Raw genomic sequence first — 21,179 nt, 5'->3', positions numbered from 1 at the left:
AATTCTACGTTAAACGGAAAGCAAATAATCTTGAAATAAATACACTTTAACTCAGGAGATATGCAGTCTAACTCGGACATGATTTATTCAGATTTTATTCTATTCTTCTCGAACGTTTTGTGACGATAACGAACACAATACATACTGCCCTATCTCGTGTCAATCGTAGTAAAGAATAGAAACAATACTTCGTTGGAGAATACAGATGCATTAAGCCTACTTTTAGAAACCAAACTGTTTCGCTGTTTTTTTCTGAGAAGGCCAAGTTGATATGCTTCAAGAAAGTTGTAGGAAACCAATAACCTAGATATTTACTGCACATTAAGCTAATAAAATTATTTTAATTGGAAGTACTGCGTGGGAGACAAGAAGTATGTTACATGTTATTACACCCATCGAGTCCTATAAAATAAACTTAACATTACGTACTCATAGGCCCGGCATGGCCAGGTACGTTAAGGTGTTCGACTCGTAATCTGAGGGTCGCGGGTTCGCATCCCCGTCGCGCCAAATATGCTCGCCCTTTCAGCCGTGGGGGCGTTATAATGTTACGGTCAATCCCACTATTCGTTGGCAAAAGGGTAGACCAAGAGTTGGCTGTGGGTCGTGATGACTAGCTGCCTTCCCTCTAGTCTTACACTGCTCAATTTCGCGCAAAGCTACATGAAATTAAAAAACAAACAAACAAATGTGCTCATAATAATGCCATGAACTCGATAACTTGAAAAAGTAAAAACATTTTAGAAGTGAAACAGTAAATATAATGAGTTAGAAAGTTAACATTGTATAATTACATAGCAACTGCATAAAACGTTTTTAAAAGGTAGACTAGAAATTTAAGCAAACTTGTTTTCGCCAAAACATTTGTTAACAGTATTCCTCAGTGGTACTGAAAACCTGAATAGAAATCTCAGGAAACAAGAAATAATACTCGCGTTGCAAATTATGTGTTTGGACGGCTTGGGCTTATACAACTAAATTATAAATCTGAAACCTGAACTTTAAAAGTAATACAAAACAACAATATGACCAAATATAGCTGAAAATAATACAAAAATCACGATTTCGTCTAAACCCACAGTGTATTTTAGACAAACTTAACACGAAGTGTAAAAAAGGTGAAGTATTTATTCTAATGACTCTTTCTCTCTTCCCCGCCCGAAAAAAAAAAAAAAAGTGTTCACCATTAATCGGGTTAAGGGTATAAATGTACAGAATTAAGTGATCTGAAAATATTAAGTGTATATTTTTACGATCCTGTACCGTTAATCCGTGGGTTAATATACTTAATGACAATTTTGTCTACACTAAACGAACAGGTTTTGCATGTGAATTACGAAGTAAATTACTGTGTTTTCCAGGTGAAACACGTGATTTTTAACGAAAGTATGCTGTTTGTCTTTTATATATATATTTAATTTAAGTAATATAGCGACATGGTATGTACGTAACGGATAGAAATCAGGACATATTCAAGGACGGCAGCTTATGGTTACTCAGGAATTTACAGTAATGGTGTTCATTACGCGTCCATAAGAATTCACAGCCGTAGTGTGTGTGTGTGTTTTCTTTTACCAAAGCCATATCGGGCTATATGCTGAGCCCACCGAGGGGACTCGAACCCCCGATTTTAACGTTGTAACTCCATAGACTTACCGCTGTACTAGCGGGGGACACACAGCCGTCATCATTGCTATACTTCCACAGGTTTGTGATGGTTGTAATATTTCGATAGGAACTCAGGTCCGTGGTGGTTGTAATAAAAACTGAACAATAAAATATTCTAAGTGTACATATTACAATTAAGGGAAGTTTTTGAAACTCTTGGAAAATTTTCCATTTTCTTTATAGATTGTACAAGTTCTTCTGAGCAAATATTGTTTTCAAAATTGTCATTTTTCATACATTTGAAGAAAAAAAACACATTTCCTACAATCTAATCCAAGCTAACGAATATCGAGATGGCACATATACCTACGTAATCAACAAACGTTTTAAAGTACCGAAGCGAAGAAGATATAAACTCATTCTTACGAACACTATATGACTAAGCCTAAATATATGAAGCATATCCATGTGAAATCAATAAAAATTTTAAAGTAAGAAAGTCTGGTTTTGTTTGTTTTGAATTTCGCGCAAAGCTACACGAGGGTTATCTGCGCTGGCCATCCCTAATTTAGCAGTGTAAGACTAAAGAGAAGGCAGTTAGTCATCACCACCTACCACCAACCTTTGAGCTACTCTTTTACCAACGAATAGTGAGATAAACCGTCACATATTAAAGACCCCAAGGCTGAAAGGGCGAGCATATTTGGTGTGACAGGGATTCGAACCTTCGACCCTCAGATTATGACTCGAGTGCCTTAACCACCTAACCATGCCGGGCCAAGTATGAAGGAAGTACGAACACTATAGGATTAAACCTAAATATTTTTCTATCCACTGGCTCTCAGTATTTATGTAAACAAAACCATCATTTAACTTCAATTGTCTTACTGGGTTAGATACTGTCTTGTTGCCAAGTGACACATTTCTTTCTGTTCCACAATGGGCGTCATAAGTTCGATTGTGACGTTGGTTGCCGAGCAACTGATCTTTTTTAGTTCCACACTAGAAATGATAAATCTGATTGTACCATCGATAACGTGTATGGAACGGAAATGAGATAACCGCTCTTGAAATCCGTGTTTAACGGCGAAACTCCATTGTTCCTTTAATCACGGTGTGAAATAACTCTTTCATAAAACGTTGTCGTGTATTCAATCACCTATCATTACAAACCAGTGTTTCTTATCTATAAAATATACAAAGTGTCCTTACTGAACCTCTTTGATTTTTTAAATATAAACACCTAAAAACCCGCATACAAACATAAAGACTTGGACACAAACAACAAAAGACAAATATTAAAAGATCCTACGCAGACACCTAAATACTAGGACACTAGTAACTACTAACAATACTTCTATAACTAATAAGTCATGTGATATCTACACATATTTAGCAAACAGGAACACTACGTTATTAACAATTAATTATTTCAAATACATAATCCAGGTTTACTATTAACAGTTGTAATAACACATCTTCTATATTGTACCTTCGCAAAATTTCTTCATGTTTACAAGTTAGGCTTAGTGGTTGTAAAAACACTTGCACTTGGAGAACAGAGAAGACTAGTTTGAAAGTGTTTTGGAACTAAAACTTGATCACATGCTTGGCCTATCAGAGGACTTATTATTGTCTTACTACTCGTGGAAATGCAAGAACAGTTTTAAATAACTATGGTGAGTTGAATTAAGCGGAACCGAGAAAATATGTTCCAGCACGTCCCACAGAAGTGATCTATGTATTCTATCAAAGTACACCATATCTTAGGATGTGGACTTGCTCCACTGCGTCTTATGAGCAGTGTTCACTCAACTCTTTTTGTGTTTTTCTTCATTTGTATGATAATTATATTTTATCTGCAGTATCGTGTGAAGGGAACTTCAAGCTTGATGGACGACCTATTTTGTGGGTGTGTTAAAACAATCTTTGTCATGAAACAAAAGTATGCAACTAGATAGACGTTACAATTACAACTTGTTATGCTATGTCTTTTTCTTAATAGAGCGAAAATGTCAAAGAACATGTCCAGATATTACATTTAGAAGAAAGGCATTCAAAAGTAATTTTAAAAAAGTAATATCAAACTTACAAACTATCGTTTTCAAAGATATTACGGTAAAGTAGAACAGGTATATCCCCAAACAATATAACCTTATTCAAAGTCCTAGTTAGGTTAAACTTTTATAACCATAAACAGCTATAAGATTTAAATCTAAATAACATAACAGTTACCATTACATTCAAAGTTATTCCATAGCTTCTAATAGCTTCTAATCTCAGTGTATAAACAGTTCTTACTAGCTGCCCCCCCCCCCAGTGGCTCAGCGTATGTCTGCGGACTTACAACTCTAAAAATCGGGTTTCGATATCCGTGGTGGACAGAGCACAGATAGCACATTGTGTAGCTTTGTGCTTAATTCAAAACAACAACATCTTACTAGCCTCTACTCTAAGTATATAAACATTCCTTATTAGCTTCTAACCTAAGTATATAAACAGTAGTTGGTAGCCTCTAATCTAAATTATATTAAGTTCGAATATAATAAATAAGTTCAAACGGAATTCCACACACAGTTCTTATTAGCTTCTATTCCCATTCAGAATAATTTATATGGATCTGTGACGTGTGACTGACAATGATATAGTTGTTCTACAAACCGTGGTAACTAAGAGTTCTTGGGTCAACCTAACGAAAGATATGGAACAAAACTAGACATGGGAAACGTTGAAGCACAAATATAAATCAATTTGTGGTCACTTGTTAGTTACTTATTTGTTCAAACAACGTCCATTGGTTTCTGTAGTATTAAAAAATCGGAATTAGTCACAAATAAAACTGGATATAACAAAGGCTCTGTCGAACTTACTAACTCGCTTGTTTTCCTTCCATATAACGAAGTAATATGATTATATGGTCTATCTTATCAATATACCTGTAAATACTGAATTATATATTATTAAATCTTATCTTAATGTCGGAGTGGTCGCGTTAGTATAATGGGTTACGAATTGAATTGTCCAAGGTCCGAGACGTCATACCATTGAACACGATGTAAAATATAAACTAAATGTTTGCTAAATGTTTTCCGTCGAATGAAAATTAGAGGGGGATATCTCTGACCTAGCCAATTAGGTTTTGTGATTGTTAGCAAAAAGAAATTTTTCTACAAATTTCTAGAGCATCTTCCAACAATGGTTCGACAACAACACGCGTCTATGTAACTCAGTTCAGAGTTACGTACTAGTCCATCACAAGATAAACACTACAGTATGGTAACACGTAAGGTGCATACTACAAAACAGCCGTATTTTTCTGTGTACACTCTAGTGTTTATTGTTTATTTGTTTGTTTTTGAATTTCGAGCAAAGCTACACGAAGGCTATCTGCGCTAGCCGTCCCTAATTCAGCAGTACGGGACTAGAGGGTAGGCAGCTAGTCATCACCACCCACCCCCAATTCTTGGGCTACTGTTTTACCAACGACTTATGGGATTGATCGTACAGTATAACGCCCCCACAGCTAATAGGGCGAGCAAGTTTGGTGTGACTGGGATTCGAACGCGCATTTTTAGATTACGAATGGAGCGCCTTCTAGCTACCTGGCTATGTCGGGACACTTTACTGTTGAGTCATTTAATCGTTACATAAAAATCAGTCACGTCAAAGAAACCACCATGGAATAACCTTGGATACCAAGAAACTAGTTCTGAACACCTATAATAAAGCACGCGCTACTCACTTACCCCAAGAAATTTATACCTTGTGAGAGCTATATAGATAATTCCTTTGTAAGCCTGTATATAATTTTCTAACTTGTAAAGTTAAGCCTAAAAATAAAATATATACTAAAGAACAACTTAACAGTGAGTTTTATTTGATTTGTTTGGGCTTAAAATAACTTGAAACAAAAACAGGACTTCTAACATTGCAAAATGTTTTAAAAGCCAAAAACTCAAACACCATAAACTACAGAAAGGTAAAATTAGTTTTAAAAAATGAAAGAAAACATTTATAATTTTCTTAACACTGAGCAATAATCAAGTATTATGGTGCTCACAACATAATAAAGAGAAAATATTTAGGTTTTAAATACATCCCTGTTTTATAGAGATAATCTTATATATTGTATGTTTGTTGAAGAAAATACTTGTGCCGATAACGTTTATCAAGATAACCAACGACGCATGAAACGCTTGTCTAGCAGATTATGGGAACTTTTCTGTTTACTGTAGCATAGAAAACGAAACTATAAATATTATGAGAAATCAAAGAACGGAAACTAAATACCATTACAAAAGACTAGAAATGTTTGGTAAGATAATTTATTGAGGGAAAACATCAAATCTAGAAAGGAAAATAGAGGTTCTAGTTAGGACAATAAGCACTGCATTGTCACCTTCCCACAGAAGCTCAACGGTAAAATTCGACCACTCCGATGGGAAGGGCCTAACGTAGCCAGATAGTTAAGGCCCTTGACTCGTAATCTGAGGGCTGCGGGTGCGAATCCCTGTCACACCAAACATACTCGCCCTTTCAGCCGTAAGGTCATTATAGTATGATGATCAATCCCGCTATTCGTTGGTAAAAGAGTAGCCTTCCCTCTAGTCTTACACTGCTAAGTTACGGACACCTAGTGTAGATAGACTTCGTGTAGTTTTGCGCAAAATTCAAACACGAACAAACACTCCGGTGGGCGCAGCGCAGATAGTCAGTTGTGTAACTCTGCGCAGAAGAACAATCGCATTAAAAGTTATACGAACATGCGTAGAACGTTTCGGAAAACACATGATAAAATTCAGAAGTGAATTGAACTGTAGTAGATAAATCTGCGTCTTGAACAAAAGATAGTTTGGTGAAGGATAGAAAAAATAAGCTTTTAAAATAATATTACGACAGAAATAATGTCAAATTATGGCATATTTACAAGCAAACAACAACAGTAGTGGCTAGTGGGTCGAACGTGACGTATCGAACACTGTTGGGTGGCTTATAATTGTGTCAACATATACCAACACGCTAACAATGCTATCTACATCTGTTGCGGGTCGACACAATGTGTGAAATAGCTATTATCATAGTAGATGAAAATGTGTTAACTGTCTTTTAACAAGATCTTAAGGAATTAGTTTGATTGCAGTTTAAAATGTTCTAAAATTCGATAGCTCGTAAATCAATGTTAAAATCCTATTTTCCTAATTAAAACTGATATTTTCCATTGTTAACAGTTCACTTATTGCGTGTATTTTTAGTATTTATATATTCTATAATGGAATGGAAAGGATATAAACAGTTTAACGTCACTTCCTTTTACACAAGGCATTTCATTTGTAGGCTAAGCTTACTTATTACCATATAAATTTGGGTCAATGATTTTTAAGCCTTCTTTAATAGTCTATTGTGTATCTTTGTGTTAACTATAAACAAACAGTTTAAACAACTAAGCTGAACGTGACAAACAAATGTCCGTTAGTAAGTACACGTAACTTAGCGTAACAAACAACGTGCCTGTTAATAAGTACAAGTAACTTAGTTCGACAAACAACGTACTTGTTAATAAGTACAAGTAACTTAGTTCGACAAACAACATACCTGCCAATAAGTAACCTAACGTGGCTAACAACTTGCAAGTTAAAGTGCAAATATTCTATTACAGCTGTCTCAGCTCTGTTATAACTTGGTTTATTTAGTTAACGTGCGATTGTTAAGTATCGTGACGTAAACATACCTTTATTATTTTGATGTGAAACTAGGCTACGGCTACTGAGAGTTTACAACATTATCCACGGCTGATGTTACGTAGAGATTCAAATAGTTTGATATTAACGATGTCGTCATTTTTCGTTTACAAAATAAAACCGCTAGACATGCAGGCCGACCAAGTAGTATTTTACGTGTCTGGCTACGTCCTAGAGGATCCATAGGTTGAAACATGATGAAGATATTCAACGTATTCAACTGATGGTTACAAGTGTGACAGCCAGTCAATGGCACCCCTACTCCAAAGATCTCGTTCAGATCTTTGAACTGAATAATGTAACTGACATCTGAGCCAGGTGTCTCTAACCGAGTCATTCAGCTCCTGTATCTCATTCAAGAGCAAAAGGTCTAATTCCACACCTGATTACATAGAAGTTAGATTCACAATTACACTGAGAGGTGAATTCTTCCAATCTTGAAGGTCTTCAGTTCTTCAGACTTCGTGGCTTTCCACAGACGAATTATAAAACCAGTTCATATCCGGGTAACCGTCATCTGTTAAGGTTATTCTGTATATTTAAGTCAGTGCTATCGTAAGCATTTGAATTTAATAGCATTCTCGCGCTGCTTTTCAACAGATATTTTTTCAAGATAGATCTGTATTGTAATGTTAAATCTTCAACCAGCACAAGAGATATCGAAGTAATTGAAAGGACCATTTTTGTAGGTCCAGCATTTCAGGGCATTCACTGTTTTATCTGTACATAACCGTTAGTCTCCCAATGAGTCAGTGGTAAGTCTGAAAGCTTATAACGGTAAAAATATGGTCTCGATACCAGTGGTGGGCACAGCAAAGATAGTCCATTAGAAGTTAAAATCTTTACACTGATTTTACTCCAAGATAAAGCTCACCGCTGAGCAAGAACATTTGTTTATTTGTTTGTTTAGAATTTCGCACAAAGATACACGAGGGCTATCTGCGCTAGCCGTCCCTGATTTAGCAGTTTAAGATTAGTTTGTTTGTTTTTGAATTTCACGCAAAGCTGCACGAGGGCTGTCTGCCCTAGACGTCCTTAATTTAGCAATGTAAGACTAAAGGGAAGGCAGCTAGTCATCACCACCCACCGCTAACTCTTGGGCTACTCTTACCAACGAATAGTGGGATTGACCGTAAATTATAACGCCCCCACGACTGAAAGATGGAGCATGTTTGGTGTGACGAGGATTCGAACCAGCGATCCTCAAATTATTGGCCCGATGTAGAGAGAAGCACAGTTACATATGATACTTTTATAATTACATTACATCAGACACACAGCACCTATTACACAGGGAGGGAAATTAAACTGTGAAAATATTTACAACAAAATCAAAACGTATACGTTCATATTATTTTGGTCATCTCATAAGCGCACAAACATCACGTTGTGTAGCTTTGCGCTTAACAAACAAATAAGTTTTATGGCGGTTATATCTGTTGTAAACGGCACTACGCCACAGAAACCACGACAATATATAGTAAAATCATAGCTTAGATCGGTCAAAAATGGTGAAATATTATTTTTCAAATGGAAAATAATCACTTCAAGACGAAAGCAAAGAATCGTATTATCAGAACAATATTCTTCTTACTTTAGTTTTTTTTTCCTCCTTGTATAGCAGTTTTCCATTATTAAAACAATCGCTAGTCGTAACAGAAATTAGTGCTTTGTAAATCTAAGGTAGTTATTTAATACCTTTATGAAACTTTTGGTGAAACACGCTTTCAGAGAGAAAAATACAACTCAAAATGTGTAGAAACAACAATAAATAACTTGTCTTCAAAATGTACCAGAATTGAAGTTCATAATTACGTTTGTTCTTGTCGTTAAGAGCCCTCTGTGGTTATCGAAACGTAAGTTTTAGCACTATACGCTCTTTCGTGTTTCTTATAACTGGACGCTTAAATACTTAAGTACATTTCAAGTTCGCACTTTCCTAGGCCTGGCATGGCCTAGCGCGTTAAGGCGTGCGCTTCGTAATCTGAGGGTTGCGGGTTCGCGCCCGAATCGCGCCAAACATGCTCGCCCTCCCAGCCGTGGGGGCGTTATAATGTTACGGTCAATCCCACTTTTCGTTGGTAAAAGAGTAGCCCAAGAGTTGGCGGTGGGTGGTGATGACTAGCTGCCTTCCCTCTAGTCTTACACTGCTAAATTAGGGACGGCTAGCACAGATAGCCCTCTCGTAGCTTTGTGCGAAATTTTACAACAAACAAACAAACACTTTCCTAATATAGGCACTATTACAGGCATAGCCGTATGTCTGCGGACTTACAATGCTAGAAACCGAGGTTTCATACTATGTTGGGCAGCTCAAAGATAGTCCTTGGTGAACTTCTGCGCTGAACTACAAACCAACAGTATTACAATGGTTAACTAACTAAAGGGGTACTCAACAGAGCAAATATCTCCGCTACACACCGTTAACCATATTCGGCTCTCAAAAAATACGAAAGTCTGTTTGTATATCCGTCGTTTTCAACGGACACAAATAACTTTTGGCAGAACAATGAGAAATAACAGCATACCAAATTGAATTAAAATCCAATCGTTTTTCATTGACTTATAGAGCACAAACCGTGTAAAATATCGGACCCCATATTAAGATACAGGCATTTTTGTGATCCTGACCTTTGCCCTCGACCCTCCAAAAACTGACCACGTTTAAACTGAGTCGTGGTCCAAAAGTATACCGACGTTTATCCAAATCCATTCAGCCGTTTTTGAGAAATCTTGCTGGCAAACACACACAGTAGCGAAATATAACCTTCACCCCTTTTGTTGGCGGAGATAAAAATATTAATACCAGCTTTTATCCTAGCAAATTCACCCCCACAAAAGGGGGGAGGGGTACAAAACTATATCACGTAATTACCAACCTGAAAACATTAGGGTTAGTTACCGAGTTTCGTGTAAATAAACATGTTATACTATCAGATTCTCATGCGAAACACAAAGTCTTTCATATCTCTGCTTGTAATATCTAAGTAACATAGCAGTATTCTGTTAGTTAAACTAATAACTAGGTGATTAGTTCAGGAACTGCTTGAGAAAAGATCGCTAAGTGGTAAAAAGTTATCTGCAAGTTTATGCTTGAACTCCGACAACAATCACCATTCACTAAAAATTTCTGAAAGAGGGCGACTCGGAATATATTCAAGCAATTTTAATTAACTCATTAAGTTGCGTGTCAATTGTTCCGTAACGTTGTTACAGGAACAGAAAATACCATTAACTGTTTCCAAGTTCTGACATTATATTTTAAGAGAACACGTTTGTTGTTATTTTTTATATCCGAATATAATTATATGTTATTTAATAGACGGATGGATATCACGGATTTTGTTGTTTTAATATATATGAAGCTACTAAATGGTTTGGTTTGTTTTGAATTTCGCGCAAAGCTACACAAAGGCTATCTGCGCTAGCCGTCCCTAATTTAGTAGTGTAAGACTAGAGGGAAGGCAACTAGTCATCACCACCCACCGCCAACTCTTGGGCTACTCTTTTACCAACGAATAGTGGGGTTGATCGTCACATTATAACGTCTCCACGGTTGAAAGGGCGAGAATGTTTGATGTGACGGGGAATCGAACCCACGACCCTCAGATTACGAGTTGAGTGCCTTAACCAACTGGTCACGCCGGGCCTACCACCACTATGCGTCTTGTTCACTCTGGGGAATCGAACCCACAAGTTGGCGGTGGGTGGTGATTACTAGCTACCTTCCCTCTAGTCTTACACTGCTAAATTAGGGACAGCTAGCGCAGATAGCCATCGTGTAGGTTTGTGCAAAATTAAAAAAACAGACAAACAAACAATATTAGTAATGTGGTTGAAAACTGATTCTACTAATAATTGATTTAAAATCATCTTGTTCAAAAGTAAGGACTACGTTTATTTACGCGAATTCTGCTAACGGTACAAAACCTATTTTTGAATTTCACGAAAAGCTACACGACCGTCCCTAACTTAGCAGTGTAAGACTAGAAGGAAGGCAGCCCCATACCGACAACTCTTGGGTTACTCTTTTACCAACGAAGAATGGGATTGATCGTGACATTATAACTCCCTCATGGCTGAAAGGGTGAGCATGTTTGGTGTGAAGGGGATTCGAACCCACGACCCTCAGATTAGGAGTTGAGCGCCTTAACCAGCTAGCCATGCCCGGCATTGTAAAATATACTTATATACTAGTTGCCATAAGTGTTATATTTTTACAAACCTTTACTAATGTTATTAAGCCATTCCAATAAAAGAGATAACTACAAAGTCATAATTAGAATAACTTAAGAAAGTAACTCATACATAAATGAAATACATATCGACATCCTTCGTGGCTAAATGGAAAGTCGGAGGCCTTACAAGGCTAAAAATCGAGTTTCGATCGCCACAGCACCGACAGTGACAAATGTATATCTCAACAACAAATAAATAAATTCTTTATAGATTTATGTTATCCTAACGGACAGTTCTGAAAGCTTAGTGACTAAGTGCCATAATACGATGATGCAGTTTGAAAGCAAGTTAGATTCCAGTATTTGTAACATAGGTGTATTGTACTAGGACACATATACTAAGGATATTTACTTCCGTTCCCACTTTTGAATTATACACCAAAAGGAAGACAGTTAGAACAGAAAACCATACTATCCACGATAAGGGAATCACTGTCATACTCATGCATAAGAAAGACACCAACCATCCACGATAAGGATTTGACTGTGTTACTAATATGCTGAAGGAAGACAGTTAGTGAGCAACACTACCATCTACGATAGTGGATTGAATGTCATACTCATGTTATCAGTTCAATATTGGGCTGACATCCCTCTAGTCTTATCTAGTTATCTAAGAACGGAAGGTAGGTACCATTGTTCAGCTTACTTCCATCTAGTCTAACAAGTAAACATTGGGCTGACTTCCCTCTAGTCTTATCTAGTTATCTAAGAACGGAAAGTAGGTACATTGTTTAGCTGACTTCCCTCTAGTCTTATCTAGTTATCTAAGAACGGAAGGTAGGCACTATTGTTTAGTTGACTTCCCTCTAGTCTTATCTAGTGATCTAAGAACGGAAGGTAGGCACTATTGTTTAGTTGACTTAGTGGAGATAACAAGTTTGGCTTTGCGTGAATTTCCGAAACAAATGAAAGTTATATAACGAATATTGGACTAAACTCAACTTTCTAATCTAACAAACACAGATCTTCGATACTATCAGGTGATTAGGGCAGTATCAAATTGTAATCTGAGGATTGTGGGTTCGAAACCCATCTCTTAAAATGCTCGCCCTTTCAGCCGTGGGGTCGTTATTATGTAACTATCAATCCTACTATTCGTTGGCAAAAGAGTAAACCAAGAGTTGGTAGTGGGTAGTGATGACTAGTTAGTTGCTTTCTCCCTAGTGTGACACTGCTAAATTAGGGACGGCTGGCGCAGATAGCCCTCGTGTAGAGTTGCACTAAATTCAAGACAAACAAACGCATCCTCTGGTGGCTTATTGAGTGATGATATACGAAGTTCTAAAGAATTGTTAATAACTCTATCAGGATTCAGTTCTTTTCATTTTAATAAAATGTTTGTGTGCGTACCTTACTGTTTCACGAGGCTTAACCGAATTATTACACATTCTGTGTTATGCGTAATTTTGAAGAATTTATAATCAACATAATCTTTATGTATTCTTATTGTGTTTAATACCTATAAATGATAATCGTAGTGGAAAAGTATTTTGATACAATAAATTTCTTAAATTAATGATTTGGATAATTTTACCAGCGCGTGTCTTCGCGCGCGTAGATTTTGTCATAGTAATTCTTTCGTGACACTAGCTGTCCATTTAAATAAAACTGAAAGAAAAGAAAAACAACAACAAATAATAACTAGATGGTTTGATATTTTATCGATTAGTTGTAAATCTATCTTGTATTGTTATCATTTCCAACATACCACCACTTTAGGGCTGGCTTTATTAACGGTAATACTGTATGTTATTTCTAAAATACATTTTAAAGATTTAACACTATTTACGACATCATAAAAATATGAGAATAAATGAATATATATATACATTAAAGAAGTCCAAAACTCGAACGATATCGAAAACTGCCTATTATTTTTCAGGAGAATAAGAAATAGTAGCCGTCTGTGTGATCATGGCTACTAACTCTTTTGTCATAATAAAAATAAGGAGTAATATGCTGTTGTTTTATTACTAATTAATATTCTTAAATGAAGTGTTTCTGTAAAAAGACATCTTTATATAAAAGTAGAATAATTTATTAAATACTTACGTTCAGCGCCAACAGCGGCAAGCAGAACAATCAAAACGAGGACTAGCGCCAAAAGTCGGAGTTGGACAATGTTACTGACACAACACAGGGTCATCTTTGGAGAAGGACTGTTCATTACTTAACTTCTACTCAGAAAGTTCCGCAAACAGATTACTTGCTCCCTATAATTTCGATATAGAACATATTCAAGATTTTTCGACTTACAAAATACAGTTTGTTTTCTCTGTTTTACCACAAGATCCTTTTTAAAGAGTAACGCAATCCCTGGCGAAAGAAAGTTTGAAAGCACGTGGAGCTACAAAACCGTGCTATTTACCTTAACAAGACTGAGTGCGAACGTGTTCAACATATCACGTCAAACACCGTTATGGGGTGCGATACTCTGTCAGTTGGCAGCATAGGGGTTGATGACGTAATAAAGGCGGAGCTAAAGAAAGAATCGCGAGAGAACGTGTCGCGTGAAATTCAAGTTCTTCAGAGTCCCATCACCTTCACTAAATTCCAATTTTAACAACAGAGAGACACGAATAGTTGTTTGTATCGTACCAGTTGTACGTTTATTGTTACAAATATAGAACGATGGATATTTTATCTTATCTGAGCGCATCTGTTATAAGAATAATTTCAATTCGTTTGTCAACTGTCTGTCTTACAAATACAACAATTAACACAGTTTATTGTAGAGATAATTGAAGTGCCACAGTTTTCCCATGTATTTCCGTGTAATACCCAGAACTTTCGTTGCGTCCTTACGCCCTTTAAAATACTTACTTCGAGCGGCTTTAAAGTATAAATAAAAAAATAAATTAAAGTGCAACGTTTCAAAGCAAATGAACACAGAAGTTGTACGGGTTTGTTGTTCACACTCTCAGAAACGAATGTTCATTAGGTTTTATAAAAACACAAATGGTATAGGGCATTTCTAAAGATGACCGAAACGTTGACATCTCAAATACAAGTGTTATATACGGGCGATATTAGGGCGTCTCTAGTGGTTATCAAAATATGTTTGGCAAAGTTAGATGTTTAGCGATACTCAATATTCTTAAGACACCCTGATCCTTTTAGAAATCCAAATTATATATAGTGTCACCATTAGCTTTGTAGTACACTACAAACATAAATAATAATTTCTTTACTAAGTTATTTCCAATATTCATCGTCTTTAAAGATACCAAGAATTACATACGTTATCAAATATTTAGACCAATTATTGCCTTCGTCTAGTAGGCAAATAACCTATTGTAAAGTTACAAACCATCTAAATAGATTATCTTAATTTTATTTCCTTTCTATTGCACGTATAATAGCTGGTAATTCTCCGTATTTCAGATGACCAATAATAACTTGTTTGTTTGTTTTTGAATTTCGCACAAAGCGACTCGAAGGCTATCTGTGCTAGCCGTCCCTAATTTAGCAGTGTAAGACTAGAGGGAAGGCAGCTAGTCATCACCACCCACCGCCAACTCTTGGGCTACTCTTTTACCAACGAATAATGGGATTGACCGTAACATTATACGCCCCCACGGCTGAAAGGGCGAGCATGTTTAGTGCGACGCGGGCACGAACTCGCGACCCTCAGATTACGAGTCGCACGCCTTAACACGCTTGGCCATGCCGGGCCCCAATAATAACAAAAGTTCGTTTGTTTTAGACAGTGCCAAATAGGATTATTTGTTGTTTCCAACGCGTGAAGTTGAACTCTACATTTTAGAATTGTTAGTCAGTAAACCTACCGTAGTTAGACCCTGGGGACGATACTGGGAGCTTGTTTTGGAGTAGTGCCAAATAGGACTATCTGTTATGTCCATCACGGAGAATCGAACTTGGGATTTTAGAGTTTCAACTTCGTAAAGTTATTGTTGTTCCTGGGAGGCAACACCGTATAAAACTGGTTCTGTTATTATGAAAGCTTCGACAAAAAAAAACATAAAATTCTTATTGATTTCTCTATCACAACGTTTCAAGCAGCGCCATTTTTCAGGAAGTATCGTTGTACAGTTATTTGAAAATGGGTCATTCCCGAAACGTTTGATCGAACAGACGATAAATCTGAAGGATGAGATTTTGTGTGGACCTGTTTTGAAGCTTTATGCTTCTTAACAGTATGAGGCTCTGAACCCCGTTTGGTAATAATAAAAACAAAGACAACAAATGTTTAATTCACATGTTGGGCGCACTGCGTAATTCCACTCTTAAACAAGAACATACATATTTTGTGAACCTTTTAAGAGCGCTATCTGGTTTGTATGTATATTTATATTATAGAGGGCGTCTATTCCGTCACTCAGTAAACCTAGATTTAAATGATGAAAGTTCCTGAAAAATAAAAATCACGTGCTCCATAGAAATCGCATCAACAACAACAAAAATTGGTTACAAGTTGCTCGAGACAAGAATCATATAGAATTACAATCAAGTCCTTGTCCTCCGGTCACGTGGCACGCGTGACTGCGTGCATTGTATACGCAGTTGTCTCTAAGCCTCGTGCCTTACAATAAATAAGCTTCGCTCCAGTTCTTTCACAACCTGAGAAATCTTTGGCGCGTTCTTTCCTATTCACATTACCATAGGTATAGTCCAGATAACATCGGACTACTTTTATAGTCTTTATTTTTCTCTCTTTCTTTCTTCTTTTGTAATTAAGGTAATTTCTCTGCACCGCTGAACAAGTTGGGATGAAAAATGATATATTACAGAATCTCTGTTCAAGTAGTTCATGATAGCTATCTGGTACGTGGATTTATTAAAATCTGGTATAAACTATGTACCACGTACAAAAACATAACTTTTGACATAAATCTGTCCAGGTCTACACAGAAATCTCGTACAACGCGTAATCTGAGGGTTGCGGGTTCGAATCTCCCTCACACCAAACATGCTCTCACTTTCAGCCGTGGGGGTGTTATTATGTGATGGTCAGTTCCAATATTCGTTAGTAAAAGAGTAGCCCAAGAGTTGGCGGTGAGTGGTGATGACTAGCTATCTTCTTTCTAGTTTTACACTGCTAAATTAGGGACAGTTAATGCAGATAGCCCTCGTGTAGCTTTGCGTGAAATCCAAAACAAAAAGATGTATCACATACCAGAACACACACTTGAAGTGTGCAAGGTTATGAGACAATGTGCTTTATATCGAAACAACCGAACCCTAAACATTTCACATTGTACATATTGAAGGAAATAATGTATACTGGACGACATTTCATGTGCCCAAGGGCAAACTACTAATTCAGATTTATTGCGGTTCAGATATAGCTAACCCTAAATTTAAATTTCTGACCAGAGGGAAGACAAACAACGGGAAACACCCGCTACCTGAAAGGTTTACTCTTAGCCTAACGGCATGGTTGAAGTCCCATGTGCTCGCAGCAGAAAGTCTGAAACTTCTTGATTACATATCGAACCTAAAATCCTCCGATCTCTAGTTAGATATGGTGACCACAAGACCACGGTCGAATCTCATTTTATATTCAAGATTCGAAGTCATAAGTGACACCAAATATCGATCTCTTATACTATTTTTCACAGACTGCGTATTTTGGGATTATGACCGAAACGTTTGGTTTGAATTTTGCACAAAGCTACACAAGGTCTATCTGTACCAGCTGTCCCTAATTTAGCTGTATAAGACTAAAGGGAAGACAGGTAGTTATCACCATCCACCGCCAACTCTTGGACTACTCTTTTACAAACGATTAGTGGGATTGTAAATAACGTTATAACGCCCTCACGGCTGAAAGTGCGAGCATGTTTGGTGTGACGGGGATTAGAACCCACAACCCTCAGATTGATAGTGGAGCTCCTTAACCATCCGTCATCAGAGAACTATTCAATAAAATTTAGCCACATTAGGTCCTCAGTTTCTGAAGCCATCCAGCAACACCTACCACCAACTTTTGGATTAAACTTTTCAAACCGGATAGTGAAGTTTGACCATCACTCCTATAACACACCTACGTTTCCAAAGGGTGGAGATCAATTGTTTTTGTGTTGTGTGTGTGGCGAAAACAGGAAGCAAACCACAAAATTTCTTATTGGAACGTTTTCAACCCACTTCCAGAAAGTTTCATATAAAGAATTATTTCATTATAATGTTTACCTCTCTAAATTCTTAGCTTTCATCCGTACTTCTTATGAAAGAAAGGTTGCTAAATTTTTGAGTTTCGAGTGAAACTATTCCCGGCTATCTGGGCAGCCGTTCCTATCTTTGAAACAACAGACTGTAGAGAAAGCAACTATTAACTGGTATCCACCGCTAACTCTTGGTCTAAGCCGTTCCAGCGAATGGTTGGATTGACCATGGCCTTATAAATCCCCCAAGTCTGAAAGGGTGAGCATTTTCGGGGATGTGATTCGAACTCACGACCATCAGATTGAGAATTCACTTCCATAACCACCACACCATAAAATCAAGAGGTTAGTACATTTTATTATTAGTTAACACAAGCAAATTAGCTATCAGTTCTGCTCAGTATCTCAGCGCTATATTTGAAGGGCTCACAAACAAGAGTTCGATCCCTGGTCGCTAGGTTAAACTAACAATTCAAGTTTTATGCTTTGACCAAAAAAAGTATACTTACAAATTAAACCTTCCACGTCTCTTTGACATATCACGTGCATCTTTCTATTCATTTTTATATATTTATAAGTTGTTTTTACATTAATTTTTGATGAACGTTTATAAAGTAGCTCTAATTATTTTAAATTAATAATTTTTTCACCACACAATACCTTAGTTATTATTTAAGTTACTCCCCATAGTCTTAAATCTTCTGTTAATGTGTGTAGATTATAATCTGTTCTAATTTTACATAAGTTTGAACGTAATTCTTTAGAGTCCAGTTACGAAGAAACTTCAGTTGGAATTTGCTTGGTAACTCTACACAATCGAAAGATATGTACACAGTTTAGTTTTGTTTATGACCTGATACTGTATGTTCTTGTCGATAGGTATGTAAATAGTTTAGTTCTGTTTATGACTTGATATTATATGTTCTTCTCAATAGATGCGTGCATAATTTAGTTCTGTTTATCACCTCTTATTGTGTGTTCTTGTCGATAGCTATATAAATAGCTTAGTTCTGTTTATGACCTGATACTGTGAATTTTTGTCGATAAGTACGTACATAGTTTAGTTCTTTTTATGACCTGATATTGTGTGTTCTCGTCTATAGGTGTGCACACAGTTTAGTTCTGTTTGTTATCTCAGATTGTGTTTGTTCTTCATTTTAACGTATAGTTTGATACATTAATTAATTGAATTTATTATGCTGGAATTCAGCATTTATAGCTCGTCCTACTTGAAGACGTGTCACTTGTTATTATATAATTAACTTTGGAAATTAGATTATTAACTGAAAAAACAACAACAGAGAAGTTTAAAATGAAAAACGTTAGTCGTTAACGTTTCATAACAATCTAATAAAAGACTTCTATTGTTACGTAGTTTCTGTCGTAACGGTTTTCCACCCGTTCACAGCAGGTATGGTATCTAATACAACATACCAAGAGACGAACACGTCTTCTCTAGCGTATTGTCACTAAAACAATAGATTTTTCTTTGTGTAAAAACAAAACACTCCGTTTGTTTGCTTCGTTCAAAGTCTAACACTTCTCATTGTTTGACAGGGAATGTCGAATAAATTTGGATATTAGGTCAATAAAACCATGGAACACAAAGGTTCGTCCTATATAAGGACCAATATATTAAACTATATTATTGTTTTCTATATTCGTTACCTTCTCAAGCGACTTTTCTAGAGTATGTCTCACGACTAATGTATCCAACTAACATTTGATTCACAGATGCATACTCTCCAAAGATAACATGTCCTGATGGGAACTGAAGTGATTGATTATCTATAATAACTTATTATCTTTTCTATAGCCCCGCCAGTAGTCTTTCTAATATTTTAGTTTCTGCATCGAGAAACTTGTTTTATTTTCCAGTCTAATTGTCTCAGCTTCGAGATAAGCTAATTATGGTGAAATATTAAGTTCCTGAATTAATAAACTCGCACAGACCGATATATTTCAGGCCTATTGTTACAATATGTGCTAGGTCCGTCACGAGTATAGGTACGGGCCTTCGACCTTTAAGTGTACCTGGAGAGATAATGGACGCTTCCACATCAAAGCCAATCTACGACTAATCTACCTTAACTCCCTCTGGTGTCTGTAATTATTTAAAACAATTGAAGCCACAAAGAGAGCGGCTTCACCGAAGCGACACACCCTGCGGTATTAGGTCAGTCACAGTACATTACACTGTCTGATGTTGTCTCGCTTCTATTTCAGAAAATACGATGGCATCAGTTGCTGTGACAATCACAATTTTTGGACCGTACCGAAATGAACATTTAATTATTTTTTTAGTTCAGACAATTATATGGAGAACCGAGAGCAGTATATATGTATTTATATTTATTTAAATTGATACACCTTTATATACGTGATATTATCTGAAGGTATTAGGAGTTCCCGTTTTATATTTCTGTTTACTGACCACCTTATTGGCTATGTGTCGTTTCCGATCGTAACACATGTATAAATATATAAATAAGAACCACGCTTGTATTCCCCGCACGGCTCGTTCACTTTCCGTGTTGCTTTTAGCCAAAACAGATCAACTACTGAAGAAAATAGCAAAATTTGAAGAATAGTAAACACATCCAGGGGACACGAGTCAACATTTACTATTTATTATTATCCGTGTTGCAGTTTGTCGAACATGTATAGCGTTATTAAATTATTTCATTTGTTAGTTACCTACACCATTCACAATTAATACTAGAACCATCTTCTGGAAGAGAGATCTAAACATTCCCGAGTAAGTGTTGTACGAAAACACTAATTAGTTCATCGCGTCATACAATATGATCTGTGTCAATAGCGTTTACCAGGACTTTATAATCTATGTCGATAAACCACTTCATACGACACTATTAGTATAACTCGTGTATTCTCTGGTATTTCTACTTTTGAACCTCATAGCCTTTAGTGTTAGTAACGACTTTAAATTATAATTTTTCACTACTTCTAGCATCTGCAACCCACAACCATAATGACATTATAATACGAGACACGAACAGTGAAAACAAAGTAATCGGATATGACACGTTAGAACACTATCCTACACCCTGTTACGTGTGTGACAACATTGATATTTTAAATCTATGGATATCTTCAAGGAATCTTTATTAAACTCTTTCATTTCCTTTAATGTCGGATAGGATATACAAAATTATCACCTACTAATCAGGTGTAACTTTGTCCAGGCCGAAATTTAAGTACAAAAAAGCAGACTGGACAAGACATCACGAAATATTAAACGATAAACTGCCAGAAAAAAGAACCATGAATTATGTTGAAATTTATTCTATAATTGGTAATTACTGCCGAACAATCACAGAGGGCCTTGTACGTGCGGTAGAAACGTACATCTTGGGAACAACACGATATCACAACCAATATGGAAACCTCGTGAGCAACTCCAAAATACAATAAAAGAACGCAGAGAAATTAAAAGAAATTATTCG

At 36.5% G+C, this 21,179-nt stretch overlaps 1 pseudogene across 1 annotated transcript in view; it reads right to left on the bottom strand.

Moving 5' to 3' along the window:
- Positions 1-13,990, bottom strand: part of LOC143252442 (protocadherin Fat 4-like) — a 149,011-nt pseudogene extending 135,021 nt beyond the window's left edge. Inside the window, exon 1 of the transcript XR_013028998.1 lies at positions 13,640-13,990. The product of XR_013028998.1 is annotated as a protocadherin Fat 4-like (transcript). The remainder of the gene's footprint in view (positions 1-13,639) is intronic.
- Between the last annotated feature and the right edge of the window lie 7,189 nt (positions 13,991-21,179).

This window comes from Tachypleus tridentatus, chromosome 6 (assembly GCF_004210375.1).
Source record: "Tachypleus tridentatus isolate NWPU-2018 chromosome 6, ASM421037v1, whole genome shotgun sequence".
NCBI classification, from domain to species: domain Eukaryota; kingdom Metazoa; phylum Arthropoda; class Merostomata; order Xiphosura; family Limulidae; genus Tachypleus; species Tachypleus tridentatus.
Note: the sequence above shows the minus strand (reverse complement) of the source record. Positions and strands in the feature narration are given on the sequence as shown.